This window comes from Meleagris gallopavo, chromosome 14, assembly GCF_905368555.1.
Source record: "Meleagris gallopavo chromosome 14, MGAL_WU_HG_1.1, whole genome shotgun sequence".
Classification (NCBI taxonomy): domain Eukaryota; kingdom Metazoa; phylum Chordata; class Aves; order Galliformes; family Phasianidae; genus Meleagris; species Meleagris gallopavo.
The window spans coordinates 13,417,974-13,432,818 of record NC_139417.1 but is presented as its reverse complement, the minus strand read 5'-3'; the positions used below and the strand labels follow the sequence as shown (position 1 = coordinate 13,432,818).

General features: G+C 40.1%; 1 protein-coding gene across 4 annotated transcripts in view; it reads right to left on the bottom strand.

The window, feature by feature from the left end:
- The window catches only part of ATXN7 (ataxin 7), an 81,292-nt gene that overhangs the window by 36,347 nt on the left and 30,100 nt on the right, over positions 1–14,845 (bottom strand). The gene's annotated exons all lie outside the window — the stretch shown is intronic.

The following is a 14,845-nucleotide window of genomic DNA, read 5'->3' as shown; positions in this document are numbered from 1 at the left end:
ACTCTGAAACAGGTTTGGATTTTATTCCAATTTCATTAAATGAGTTCTAAGACGAAGTTTACTGCATTTTTTTAAACCATTTTAGACGCACAGTCGTTGAGCAGGTAGTATTACATGCCTAATGGTTTTACTCGTTTAGCAGTGCATTATAGTTCAGCCATCTGCTGCCAGAGATCTGTGCAACTGCTACATAAGAGAGAAATAGAGAGATAACAGTATGTCAGAGCATGTGTGGATTTGGGAGATAACATACATGCAGACTTTTACTAATAAAATTAGTCGCCCCAATGTTGTTTTTAAGAATACAGTTTCTTAAGAGTACAGTTTAACGTTTAAAACCCAACTGAAAGGTTTATTACATTGATACAACTAAAAATGTTACTCATTAAAGACAAAAAAAAAGAGGAAAGTGCACACATAATAGCATATTCATTCATCACTGCCAAAGAGCATGGCTAAGGGATTTACAGCACTATTTAAAGGATTAAGACTGATATAAGAAAACTTATTTTCTTCTAAGAATACTCAAGTGATAGATTTATACGTTAGCAGTAAATTAGGAATTAAGGACGTTCTTTACCTCTGTGCTAGAACCAGTCCTGGCGTTTTGTGTTAAAGCTATTCACGTGCCTAGATGTATTTGTAACCACGCACTGCACTGAACTAGAGAGACATTCTCGCTGATGAACAGAACTCCGGCTGTGGACTAAATGGAGTCGCTGCATTTTCAGAACGCCGCTGACATAACCCAAGGCAAACAAGGGCCGCAGCGCTGCCTGCACGCTGCCTCTCGCAGACAAAAGAGCACATCCACACCGAGCAGCTTCCAGAGCGAAGGCCTCCTATGGAATAAGGGTTTTCCTCCAGAAATGTCATCATTTCTTCTTTATAAAAGAAGGTGCACGTCCCAGGCTTTCAAAAACACTAATAGAGCTCTACCAAAACCGAATACAATACCTATAAGGGCAGCTGCAACCAGATTGTGCCTTTGGACCCAAACACGACGACTCAAGTGGCTGTGACAGGTCACAGCTATGCTTATCTACATCGCAGGCACTTCTCAGCAACAACACTTACGTTACAAAATTATTACACACCGATTTGTGCTTCATTAAGTACTGAGTGGCACTGTTTAAAAAATTTTAGTTGTATGGTAATTGGGAAAAGAAAAATGTTTTGAGACCTCCAGGTACATCTAATGCACCATCAATTAGGCAAAATCCTGTACCCTAGGCAAAAGCAAGATAGGAATAATACTTCTCTATTTCTCAGTGTTTACTTTATGCGATTTGCCTTCAAGCTGGTTAAGGAAAAGAAATACAAATAAATATTAATATTCCATACAAACATATAAACGTAACGGTCATTGGTTAACGCTCCATGCAGGAGTTCTTTGGGTAGGTCCGCATGAAATAGTTTCCACAAATAGTCCATGGTCACTTCCATCTGACTACTAATACACCGTGATGAATGGGACAATAACAGTGTACACTGCCTGCTATTTACATTGTTAATAGCACACTGACTGGCTACTACTGTATAATGCCTAACGAACTGTAAACCCACACCCTGTAACCTTTTCTCAGATCCAAACCTTTTCTGACAACACTGAATTCACAGACTTTACACCAGCCTGTACAAAATGCAGGGGGAAACCAGCCCTCAAAGATGACAAAAGGACTGCCTGCTTCTCTTTGCCTGCTTCTCTCTGTCTTGCAAGATAAAGCACTCCTTGGCATTAGTCACAGTCACTCAATTCAAGTAGCACCTTATGAATATTTGCTGGAAATAGGGAGCTGTAATTTTACACTACAAGTGAAACAAATCAGCAGAAGTTGACATAAACACAAACACTTTCCTGTTTCAGTTTCGGGATCCCCAGAAATTGGAATAATTTAGAGCAGACCTATATACTGGGAAGCACTTCTTTACAATTTGAAAATCAAAGTTCGGAGTGACAGAAAGCAATGCCAAAGCACTATTAAACGCATAAACTCAGCAAACCCATCCCAGGAGTAAACACAGTTGATGCAGAAAAAAGGATTTGCTGCAAATCACAACTGTGATTTCAGGGGAAGTCATGCACCAGACTGCAGCTGGATGACACAAAGAACTTCTGCCTCCAGTACACTACAGCCACTGATACAGAGCATCACCTACATGCAGATGGTGAGAGTACCAAGAGGTTGGAGTCCTAAACGCAAATCCTTTGTTTTCTCCTATGTGATAACATTAACTTTTAGCTTTTAATTATCAAAGCATTTATTTTAAATTGATGCAGTAAAATCCTTTTTCTTGCTGTAACTGTAGGGCTCCAGATACAACCAGCACGGGACCAGCTGAGAGCTGCACGGACACAAGGACAGCCCACAGAGTAACACAGCGGGTGTCAGCGGGCAACAAGCAGCACCAATACTCTCCAGAGACACCAGATGAGCTTCACAATGCATCTGACTTCAGACTGTGACTCCTTCTAGAGCAATGAAGATCACTGGAAAAGAGCTCAGACCTGAAACCACGCTGCCCAACACAGGAGCCTGTCTAAGGCACGTAAAATCCCACACTCTTCAGACGCTTCGTGTCATTCGAGTCAGCAGAGCAAGAAGAGGATTCAGGAATTCTGATTTCTGTTCCCGTGTCCCAAAAGGACAAACACCAATGTGAAATTGTGATGAGAATGACATGAAATATACTGTGCAAGTATTAGAGAATATGCAGAATAGTTCAACAAAATGAAGGAGATGGATGTTCAAATTCTCTGCTCCCACCACAGCCCCTTATCACAGTTTAGAAGTCTTGCCACTGATATTCCACTGTCTAATACTTTATACCTATTTCATTAAATGACATGCAAATTCTCCATTTAAAAGTCTAATGAAGTTTACAGTATTCCACCAGTATCATTTCAAACGCTCCGTTCCTCTGAGTTTAAAGATGACTTCTGAAATACTTAGCCGTGGATGTAAAGCCCATGCCTCTCACGGAAGAGCCTAGCAACCGTGATTCATATGTTCCTCTTTCAGAGCTGAGCTGATTTAACTCTCTCCATCTGGGAATGTTTTTCAAGGTCAAACCAGAAATTTAAATCAAGACCTCAAACTTCCAATTTACTTTTCATAAATGTAGTATTTATGTGGTGGCAACATACAAATATTGTCATATGAGCTGCTAGTTACATTAATTCTATTAACACCATGAAGAAAAATGACTTCATTTACCTCCACATTAAACCTCTGAACGTTGTAACCTCCAGAATTCATTTCTTTCAAATGTATCTCAGCTCCACTTTTAAAAGAAGTAAATTCTAATGATATATTCCTGTACACTTCCCCACGAACAGTACAAGCACGTGCCACAGATACTTCTGAAATATCTGAACTGCATTACTTGCTGACTACGTAATAAGGAAAATGCTTTTCACGTGGAAAAGGCCAATTCAGCATATTTCTAATAAAAAAAGGAAAGATAACAATAGCATAGGACCTGACATGCCCTACCACCCTGTAACAACGGACATGTCTGCTCTGAGCTGCCATTTCCTCTTCCAGTAAGGCACACAGAAGCAGGCATCAGCAGGTAACTTCTTGGTGCTTTCAGCATTTCCCTTTGGGACAGTCACACTCACAGTCACTAAAAGTGTCTCTATACTTTCAGTTCTGCTACTGAATGTCACAGACAACAGAACAAATAAAACAGGCTACAAACACGCAGTGAGATAACTGGTCGTCAGTTTGCATTTATGGAGTCATTAGAACTGATGAATTCACTGACTAGCACAGCTCTACTGCACATTCTTTTATTGTTTTTTCTTTTTTTTTTTAACCTCTCAAATTTACCCAATTTCCAATAAATCTTGTTCCTTTGTAGTCTGGGACTGTTGTGCCATGTAACTATCCCAGCATCTAAAAAGGCAACATCCTTTCTAGAATTTTTGCAAAACATCACAAAAAGATGAGGTTATAGAATCTTTAGAGGAGTGCAGTGCAGGGAGTCCAAATCCTGGCTGTTCTCAGAGACCAGATGCAAGTTTCCTATTTTGCAGAAGTCTGCTCACCACAGTCAAGAAAACAAGGAGTGAAAAATGAAACAGAGGAAGAGAAAGCAAAAGCAGTGAGGACAGAAATGAAAGGGCAAAGAATAAACTCTATTAGAGATATGGTCGAAGAACAGAAAGCTCAATGGAAAAACAAAAGTGACAAGAAACCATAAAAGTAGTGCATAAGTATTTTCCAGACAGAAGACTACTAACGCTCAGTTTTCTCCTCCTCATTCCCAGCATGAACATCTGCTTGGCAATATTATTCTTCAGAAGTCTGTGTCTGATTTAACACAAGCACATACGTACTGCTTCCAGTGCAGTACATCTTGTTAGTGGACATTTCCCATGTTGATGTCTAATGGGAACAGCAGAATCTTTTGGCTGCAAAGACCTCCACACCACACCATAAAGTGCTCCAGCCCAGTTATACTTCCAAAACGTTTTTAATCAGCTACAGTTAATATTAGTTGCATCTCCATTAAAATGCACTGTGTTCGATTACTAACTCTGTGCTCATAGCAGGTGTAACTTCCTATTATCTTCACAACTCCCCAACCACAGAATTTGCTTTCTCTGTACTGGGGCCTGAGCCAAATCCACCCTGAGTAAATGTACCAACTCTCCCCAAACCATCAGGGCTTCCAGTAAGATGTCAGGAAATTGTTTCAGAGCTATAATGTACAGAAATTGCAAATATATTCCATTATTTTGAAATGTTGCCAAATCTGAGTTATTTGAACTACTGACTTCATGGACAAAAACTTTTAAGTTCAAATAAAGTACACAAAAGCTATCTCGAGTATAATTACTCTACTCTAGTTGTGTTTTCCCTTCTTGTTAGAATAGAATCAGTCTTGAATACGCTGTGGTAAAAATAATGCCAGCACAGCTTGTTTTACCTCATGGGAAGAGTAGATCTCCTTCTCTTAGGGCTTTTATTAGAACTTTTCTGTAGGGTAATGCAATCCTTCACTAAAGTCTGAAAGAATGTCAAAAAGGAAAGAAAAAGAATAGTAAAATAACTATTTGGTACGGTGATTCAGACTCCGGTGCAGTACCTTGACACTGGTTGTCATCTTGAAGGAAGACAGTTATGGTGTCACCTCTGTAAATTTTCTTACAACTCTTGCTCCATTGCTATACTCTCATCTTCAAGAGGTAAAATATTCCTATTGCTTTATTCTTTACAGTCGTGAAGACCATGTATGTCATATTAATATTTGAAAGCAAACAAAACTTCCCAAACCACTGCTCTGAGAAGCTTGTGACCTGAGGGATGAGGGATGAGGAGGGAGAAGGCAGGCGACTTGCTCAGCACTTAGGATCACATCAACCAGGCAACACTGAACAAGGCTGAGCTCAGTTGAAATCCATCCCAAAAGCCAAAATTGTGCCAAAAAAATCCTCACAACAGGAGTCCAACAGGTTCTGTTGCTGACATCGGTTGTCAATAACGAGTAATATCCAGGTACAAGGAGGATGTTGGATGCAAAGCTGCTGGGCAGCAAGCTTCCTGCTCCAACAGCACTACAACAGGTCGCCCTCCAGACCAGGAGCTGTGCCCACAAATCAACTGCAGTAGTGTAGTGAGTAGTGAATGCTTGGGGGCTTTAGTTAAGACAGTCATATAGCCCCCTCATTTTAACTGATATGAAAGTCAGATGATGTTTTTTGTTTTTACTTAAGATAGCATCTCAAAATACACCTTTCAACGCATTCAATTTTCCACAACTCCAATATTATTTGCTAAATGATATTTTTCCAAATTGTTTCTAGAAATGAATCGAACTGCCTATCAATCCTGAACACCCATCCTTTTCTATATTTATCATTTTAAATGATAAGTAAAATGAAATTTATCTTCTGGCAATTTTTTACATGCCAGATAGTAATTAAAAAAAAAAGAATACTTCTAAGGAGATATCATGAACAAAATAAATATAATGGCATAATATTCAGAGTGCTTAGTGACCACAGAGCTTAAAACACAATAAGGGATTTCAGTAGGATTCTGGAGGTTTTTTTGCAGAATTCCAACACACACTAGTAGAACTGAAATATCTCATGAACTACATGTGCAGACACAACAAATTTGTGTTTGCAGAGAATATATGCATAACCAAACAATACAGAACTTTCACATTTACAGAAATACCTTTGAAAACAAAACCATACCCTGCACAACTCATACACAGGTTGCCTCAGATACAAAAGAAAGTTTTAGTACAAAGCAAGGCTCAATAAATGGGCATTCCCACTCTACACTGCCAAAGTTAAAAGCCAAAAGATACTCAAACTGTTTCACATAAGCTCAAAGGGAAGTGTTGCTTCCACAGTACTTTCTGCAAGGTAATAACCTATCTTTGAAATTCACTGCCAACTGTGCTCTGTACATTCTTAAGTAGCTTACATTTTTTTGCACACACAGCTTTTAAAGCACAGCTATTTGAGGAGACGTTTGACAGACATCGCTCTTCTTGGGCTCTGAGCACAAGTGTATGAACTTTGTTTCACCACGCAGTTACTGATTGATAGGATGAAGGAAGGAACAGCTGAAGCCTTGATTAAATGTTTTTACTGCATTTACCACTTTGGCAAATGGAACAATCACACATAATTTCATTGAAGTCCTAAAAAAATACCCAAACCTCAAAGTTTTGGCTCAGAGAAGTGATTTTCACTTCAGGAGCAAAACAGCCCACAATCTGGTTTAACCATGCACAGCAATTGCACTACTAGATTTGATCAGCTGCAGATCTTTAACAGGATAACAACATCTTATCTCTAAAAGCACAGCTCTCTCTCTCTCCAGTCTCCTTTTAGAATGCAAGATAGTCTGTTTTTCCAAAAGAATACATGCTACGGTCCTGCAAGGATAAATTAACATATGGGTTTTTATATTGCTTCCTCAAATTCAAGACAGAATTTTGCACCATGAAACATGAATGGTAACAGACAACCTACCTTTGCCTGCTCTTGCTTTCCATGCACTCAGCCACACCACACCTCCAAAGGTCCGTGCCCTGGGCCAGCCCTCCACCTCCAGCAAAAAGCCTTTGCTGCATCCTGTGGGCAGCACGACTCCTTTGCACAGAACCAAACAGCAACTCCAGACACCAGCCAGCCCTTCTGCAAGGGTATCAACACCCGATCACTGCAATTCTCCCTGCAGTCTTTCCTCTCGCTGAGGATGCAGAACACAGCACCAGCAGTTGTCTCCTCTGATATCAAATGGTCTTGGGGAATTTCTATAGCATGCCCACTGATAAAAAACAGCAGCAATCACCAACAGCGTGTCATGCACACATGCACCTGCAGCCTAGCATGCAGCTGTGGGTTCTAATTTTAGGCTGCCAAGATTTGAATGTTCCTGAAATTACATATAAAACACATATTAAAGCAGACATCCAAGCATTTAGTTAAATTCTTTGTATATGAATTCAGCTACCCACAATCTTCTAGAAGTCTAACACAAAACATATGTCAAATGGTTCACTCAGAACTTCAAAATACCACACAGTTTTTCCAAGTTTACAGAAGGTTGTCTTCAAAACAATCAATTAATAAAATTTGCAGTGAAATACAAGTCCCATATTTAAAGCTTTTCAGTGGATTATTCTCCACATACACTGCATTGTTGCATTAGGTTTCCATCAGCAACTTGGATGAAGTCAGTCATTTGCAAAAACTATTCCATTTACTCATTAATTACTTTTCAGAGTGGAGGATATTTTAAATTTCTCCAGTCAATTTATATATTACGTAAATGCTTAATATGTAATTTGTCATCACTCTCCATAGAGCAAACGTTCACTGAAAGTCACACATTATTTTTAGGTGACATGATCTCACTGTGTCATTGCTATATTTTAGGGAAGCCAACAAATTATTATTTATGTTTCTGCGGCAAAAAATAATAAATAAATTGTTACAAATCTAATTCCAAAATAACTTTCTGGACTCTCAGCATTGAGTTTAATTCTGCAATTGCGACACAAAATTTGAACAGAATTCAGGAAATAAAGAAAGTTTACACAGTAATACTAATAGCAGGTGTAATTTCATATGAAAGGGTACAGAGAAGCACTTCACTTACTGTGCAGAAAAGCAGTGTCTTTTATGTGGAAAAAAGAGCTCTGGCCAAGAAATTAGCCACAAGACTAGTCTCAATTAAAATTAACTATATCATAGAGAGAATAGTCTAAATTACATCGTAAGTCACATACCTCAAAGCACGCTACTGTTATTAACTGTTTTTACATCAACATTTTTTTCCTCCTCTTTATATATAGCACTCTGTGTACTTTGCAGCAGCTGTACTCTTGTAGTAAGAAAAAGGAAGTTTGTTTGATTTAAATCTAAACTTACAGTTTACATTAAACTGCTCATTGCAGCAGAAGTATTTTGATGCATTACGACTGCAAACTGTGAATGCGACCCAAGTTCCTCACCCTCTCCCATCTCTTATTTAGGCATGCTTTTGAAGAAAAAATTGGCACGTGTGGCTCAGTAGAAGTTTTTGCATTGTTTCCCCGTGTTACTGCCCCATCACACCACAGCAATGCAGATCTTGGCTCTCAGTAACCGATGAAGCAGAGCAGCAACAACCATTCACATGAAGATTTATGCATGCTTTCACTAATTAAAAGCTGTCTGGGTGAAACATATCTCAAAAGATATAGTCATGGGTAAGAAAATAACGATGAAGCACACAGTAATATTTAAAAACAAAAAAAAGGTGTCAACACAAATACTAGAGGCGATATAACCTTTAAACATCTAAAGACTTACAGACCAATAGAGAGGGTTACGCATCTTGTGTGTGATGGTACCACCACAGCCTTCACGTTGAAAACAAAACATTAAGACATTATTTTCCCTGCCACATGGCACACCTGCTGTGCTCATTGGTGAACCTGTTCTACCCCCATTCCCTGCTGACCACAGCCAGCCTGACCTGCTGCGTGACAGCAGCACAGCTCTGCTCGTGAGCTGTGCAAAGACAATGCTGCTTTTCACAGGGAATTCTGTTTTGCATCGTGTGCTCGATATGTGAGCCAGCAAATCGGCGTGTACAAAAAAAAATTAAGAAAAATAATACAGATGACCTGTCAGCTAAATTCTATTTCAGTATTTTCTTTTATTAGGCAACCTAATTACCTAAAACTACCCCACCCTGCCACTCCCATTCTTCATACACTTGTACGTCCACTTCAAAAATAAGACTGTTTCAATCATATGGCTATAAGGAAACCAATGCCTGTCGTTTTTGGAATGCCAATCTGCATTTCTGCATCCCTCCCAGCAAGCACTATTGGTTCTTCATTAAAATGTACTTTCTTTGCTCCACACATTCCCTAACAGTTAATTTGATACGATGTTAAAAAATACACATGCAAGTTGCATATTTATATGCGATAGGCATATAAATGTTCCATAGCCAAAAAAAACTCACAGTACTTTGATATTTAATAGGATTAAAAGATAAAGTGGAAAATAAAACAATGTTTTTGTTGTTATGGTAGAGAACCAACCTACTTTTCTCATAGATTTGGGCACACAGGTAGTGACACTCATTTTAAACTTGGACATTGCATGCTTCTAAATAAAGACGACTGAATATTTCAGTAACTTAGTTGAGCAGCCAGTAAACCTTTAGCCCTTACTTCACACAGCTGGTATATGAGAAAAAGAATTTACTCAACTACATAACATTCGGATCTGGTAGCTTTGGTTCAACTCACACTTTTGACGGACACTTCTACGGCTACTTTTGTCCTCTGGTCCCACTGCAGCCTGCAGTCAGTCCTCCAGGAAGAAGGGGGATGGGTACATACGAAGGGGCCCAAATACACAGGGGGAAGAAGAAAGGAACTGTTCTCCCTTTTGCAGGTCAAAAAGCAAAAGTGTTCTACTCTAGAGGGAATAAAAATAAAGGACTGAACGGGGCACCAAGTTTAATATTTGGACATCTCTTGTTAAGAAGGCCGTAAGAAGAATAAGCCTGATTACACAAGCAGTAAGCCAGAGAAAATCATCGCTGTGCAGATGTAGCAGATCAGACACACTGAGCAGAGGCAGGCAAGCGGTGCCCCGCAGACCCCATCACCCACTGAGCATGAGCATCTGGGCACCTCGTGGTACAATCTGCAAAGGCACAGCAGAGGAGGCACAGGAGACACGTGGAGTCAGCACTGAGAGGCACAGCAAAGAACATACAGAATCTGTACTGAAAAAAGCAGGAAAGAACGCTGCAAAGCCCTGGTTAACTGCCAAACAGATGACATAGAATGACAACAGCTAATAACAGGAAAACAATAACAGAAAATTGAGAGGTGAACAGAATTCTTCGATACCATAACAAATTCGTAGTTTACCAGCCTCCACCACACTGAACACAGATGTAGCCACCTTCCTGAAGAACTGCTGCAAATGTCTTTGGGACAAGGAAACCTTGCTTTGTGACAGCAGCAGGTTCTCTGCCTGGCACAGCACTCACATGCGTGCAGTACAGGGCTGGGGCTGAGGTCCCAGCTGCAGCGCCCAGCTGCCCCGGGTTAGCCAGGGCAGGCAGGGAGCCAAAGCCGCAGTCGCCAAACTTGTTCAGCCAGTCTGCCCAGAGCCAGCCCACAACACGCTTGGAAATCGCTCAACAGCTTCTGCTTCCAGCAGCCATGTGCAGCACTTGGGGGAGATGCCGCAGGAGCCCAAGGCAGGGCACTGCAGGGCCACCACGGGAACCCACAGGGCTGCTCTGCAGCCTCGAGATGGTGCACAGCATGGCTCAGCCCAGTTCCTCACCTCACAGCGCTGGGAGCGGGAGCACAGCACAGCACTTTGCCTCTAAACAAGAAGCAAAGCTTATGGTCATGCACCTTCCCGTCAGGCCTTCCCACTTCACACACAGAGCACCGCCCGGCCCTGAAGCAGCCTGGGCCCTCCTGGTAGCACTCAGGCTTTGCGCGGCTGCGGCCGTGCCATTGAGGGCAGCGTGGCTCTCACTGCTCCTTCTCAGCCCCAGAGGAGCACAGCCACAGCACGCTGTCTAGATTTTACTCTCGTCTCCTCTACCTACTCCGTGGATAAAAATAGCTCTCTTATCTCCAAGGCTATCAAGCCAACACTTCAGATGATTACGCTCGGGCCTCAAGAACTACTGAAGAGACTCACAAGCTGTATTCCAGCAAAAAACACAGAGGGCCATGCCCCTGCTTTTTGGGGCATAAACCGACTGCACTGCAGAACTGGAGGGATATTTCCCAGTGTCTGAGTATCAGGGAAAACAGGATGACTGCTGTCTCTCTTAGCAGAGCTGAACAAACACAACAAACACAGACCATATAATACAGAAAACAAATCAGCTAAGAAAGCATCCTAAAAAACAGAACTCTTTACAAACCAAAGACCAACAAAGTCTTCTAAATCACCACACACTGTGTCTGACTATTGGAAACAATTTTCACTCCACTGACATATCCATCAAAAAAAAAAGACAGACAGTTAAAATCTTTGCAGAACTTGAGGCTTCTGGATAATCCCCACCACAGCAGATTTGTTTAGAAGTACAGTTTGGTATGGCTCACATTAACGTATATTGTATAGACAATGTCTCTTTTTCCTCTTGGCATCATTTGCAACACCCTTCCTCTAAGAGAAATGAGGTGACAACTCCTGCTCAGCAGGGTAACATAGATGCATACGGTATTTCCTCCAGCTCAGAGCATTACAGGGAACCACCTCAGGAATTCCAGGCAAAGCTTTTCAATTCTCGCATCTAGCTTTCTGTCATAGCTAATTACTGAAAATAAATAACAAAAGAGGTAATATTGACCATGACATTAAGTAAAACAAACTATTACTGGCTGTTTACATTTAACAATACACTTACATATTATAACAGATCCTGCTTTCTACTGCAGTTATTTGCTAATATTATGTCTTTAACGCTTTTAAAGATAAACAAGATACAAGATCTACTATGCGATAAAAGCATGTAGGTAGTCAAGGAAAAATGTAGATCAGATTCACTCTGACAAGATACATAATCAAGTATGTCCCAATGGATTTTAGAATTACCAGACAAAATACGTGCTGGAAAAGTTTTCTTTAATTTTAGCAGGCATCATTTTGTTTTGGTAAACAACTAAGTTGGAATATGACAAATGGTTGATTCAGCAAAGATGGAGGGGCTGCTTAATGCAGCATTGCTGAGAGGAAATAAAAGATTACAAACCACACCCCGGGTGTAAACTCGTATAGATTTTGTTCTGTATTTTAGCCTGAAACAATAGCCAGAGGGTAGCATTTAGGCTACATGCACCTTGACAAAGCAATGGCTACAATATCTAGGGATTGACAATTAAAATGTTTGCATAGCAAAGTACTTCTCTGCTGGTTGTTTGATCACAAAGTTCTAGTGAATGTGGCTATCTTACAAATGCAAACCGTCTCGCCCACGGAGCCCAATAACCCCATCCTGTGTGCATGCTCCAGTCACAAGCAAAAGCCTTGTTGACTTCCAGTGGCTCACAGCAAGACCTCATACCCCCAGATATCACTTCATCAACAGGTACAGCTCCAGTTTTCCCACTGACAACATTCACTATGTAGTTCATGCAGTCAGTGAAAAAAACCTGTACACGTAAAACTGAATTTATGAAGGGTAAAGTATAATGGAATTTGAAAACAGCCTATTTACTGTGTATTCCGTGTGCTATTCACTTTTCAAATTTAATGCATTAAAGCTTCTAAATTTCACTATAATAAAAGCTGCTGTAAGACTTTCAGGCCATCATATCAACGTCAAACAGTCCAACAAAATTTCTGGAAATAAAGCTGTAAAGATCTAGAGGTAAGAAAAAGTTCACATGACAGACTTACAACCTCACAGTTGCTCCCTATGGGATTTGAGCACTTCAGCTGTTTTGTATACAGTTTTTCCTACGCTGCCACTTAGGAACACTGCATTTCCTATTACGCTACAAACGCAGTTGATGAGAGGTACACGTAAAGTCCTGCTTATCCAGAGAAAAGCAGATCAAGAGTACTGCGTAAGTTTTCTGACTGTTATAATCCCAGCAGAAGGGAAGAGAGGCATTATGAATTATCCCTTTCACCTCCTATTATCAGTGAAGTTTGTCTATTAGCTAGTCTGAAGCTACCAACAGCTGAAATCAGGGCGGGAGTGAGTTTGTAAATAAACGATCTTTCTCATGGGAAAACAGGTTACCACTAAACAACTTATTCAACAGAGGCTGACAAGCAGTTGACACACAAATAACCAAGTCTTTGAGTACCATCTCCTCGAGCAAACAACTTAGAATACTTACCATCAAAGCAACTGCTTCCAAAGCTAGCAGTCATAACTCCGAATAAGAAACAGTTTGAGAGCCACTGTGTCACCTGTCCTAGTTCACTACACCACAAGCAGGGACAGCTTTTGATTGTAGAAGGTTTTCTAGCAACAGGAACACTGACTACAATAAATAGCTCTCCTTCCATGACAACTGCTCTCACATTCATGTTACTCTTCTCCATTAGACTTTGAATTCTCTTTACTAGGCCTCAATGCTGCTAAAACCAAATATAAATACAAAGTTGTATTCATCTCAGCAATGCACTCCAACCGTATCTAGGAAATAATGTTGAGTACCATGCATATTTCCACAGCAGTGATTTTCTTCATTAAAAGAGATGATAAGCAATTTTTAAGCATCTTACAGGCAATTTAAAATACTCGATCACAAACTAAATATTACTTTCCTGCGTAATAAGTGGTGAGATCACATGTAACACCAGCTGGCACTTGGCCATTATTGCCATCAGCTAGGCACAGTGCAAAGAGGTACAAGAACTGTGGGTATTTCCTTTTCTAGATCGACTACAATGAAAGAAACAGCTTTTAAAACAGTTATTTCAGAAAGAGCAACCTGCATCCTCTTAACCCCATTTATTTAGAAGTAGCCTTCACTAAGCCTTTGTGTCTTTCCTGCACTTGGACCACAGCGCTGCATTACCAGCTCATAGGAAAATCATATTTCTGTATGATACTTACTGCATCTATCTTCTCTTACTGAATGCCTGTTGTTAAGTATAGAAGAGAAACTATAGAAAAAACAATGTTTAATCAATTATTAAGACATCACGTCTTCTGTATTCTGCATAGGAATAACCTAGCTATTCATATATACCTCCCTAAACAAGATAACAGTGAATTCCTGACTGTTATGTATGTGCATAAATAGCTATTTCAAAGGTTCTTTTAAAAAATTCTTGCTTCTTCACATATTAACAGCTATATTCAGGCAGTTTTGAGCTGTAATTCCAGTGAAAGTCTCCCAGGCCCTCCCATAACAGACTAATACTATGGTAATAGCTAAAACCTGCAAAGTATCTTTACAGCATTCTATTTATAACATGTGACTCACCTCACCAGAAATAATCAAATATTGTAAACAGAACTTGGATTTAAAGTGAAAAAATAACAAGGAGAAAGAAAATCTCGACCAGATATTGCAGATAAGGACAGAAGTAGCAACTTCTCAAATACCCTATTTCTCCACCTCTCTCATAAAACCTCTACAATTTTCTTAAACAGTTCAGTGCACTTTCAAAGATTCCTCGTAATTGTTTTACAATAACCGCTCCACAAATCCTTAAAATGCTTTCTGTAAATAGTCAATTAAAATGCAATGAAACGAAGAGGAGATTTATCTGATTACAGCCTGAGCATAGCTACACAGAATGTCGAAAAAGAAGCATCACACGTCGTGCTGCTACCTTAAAATATTTATTTCAGTCTATTAA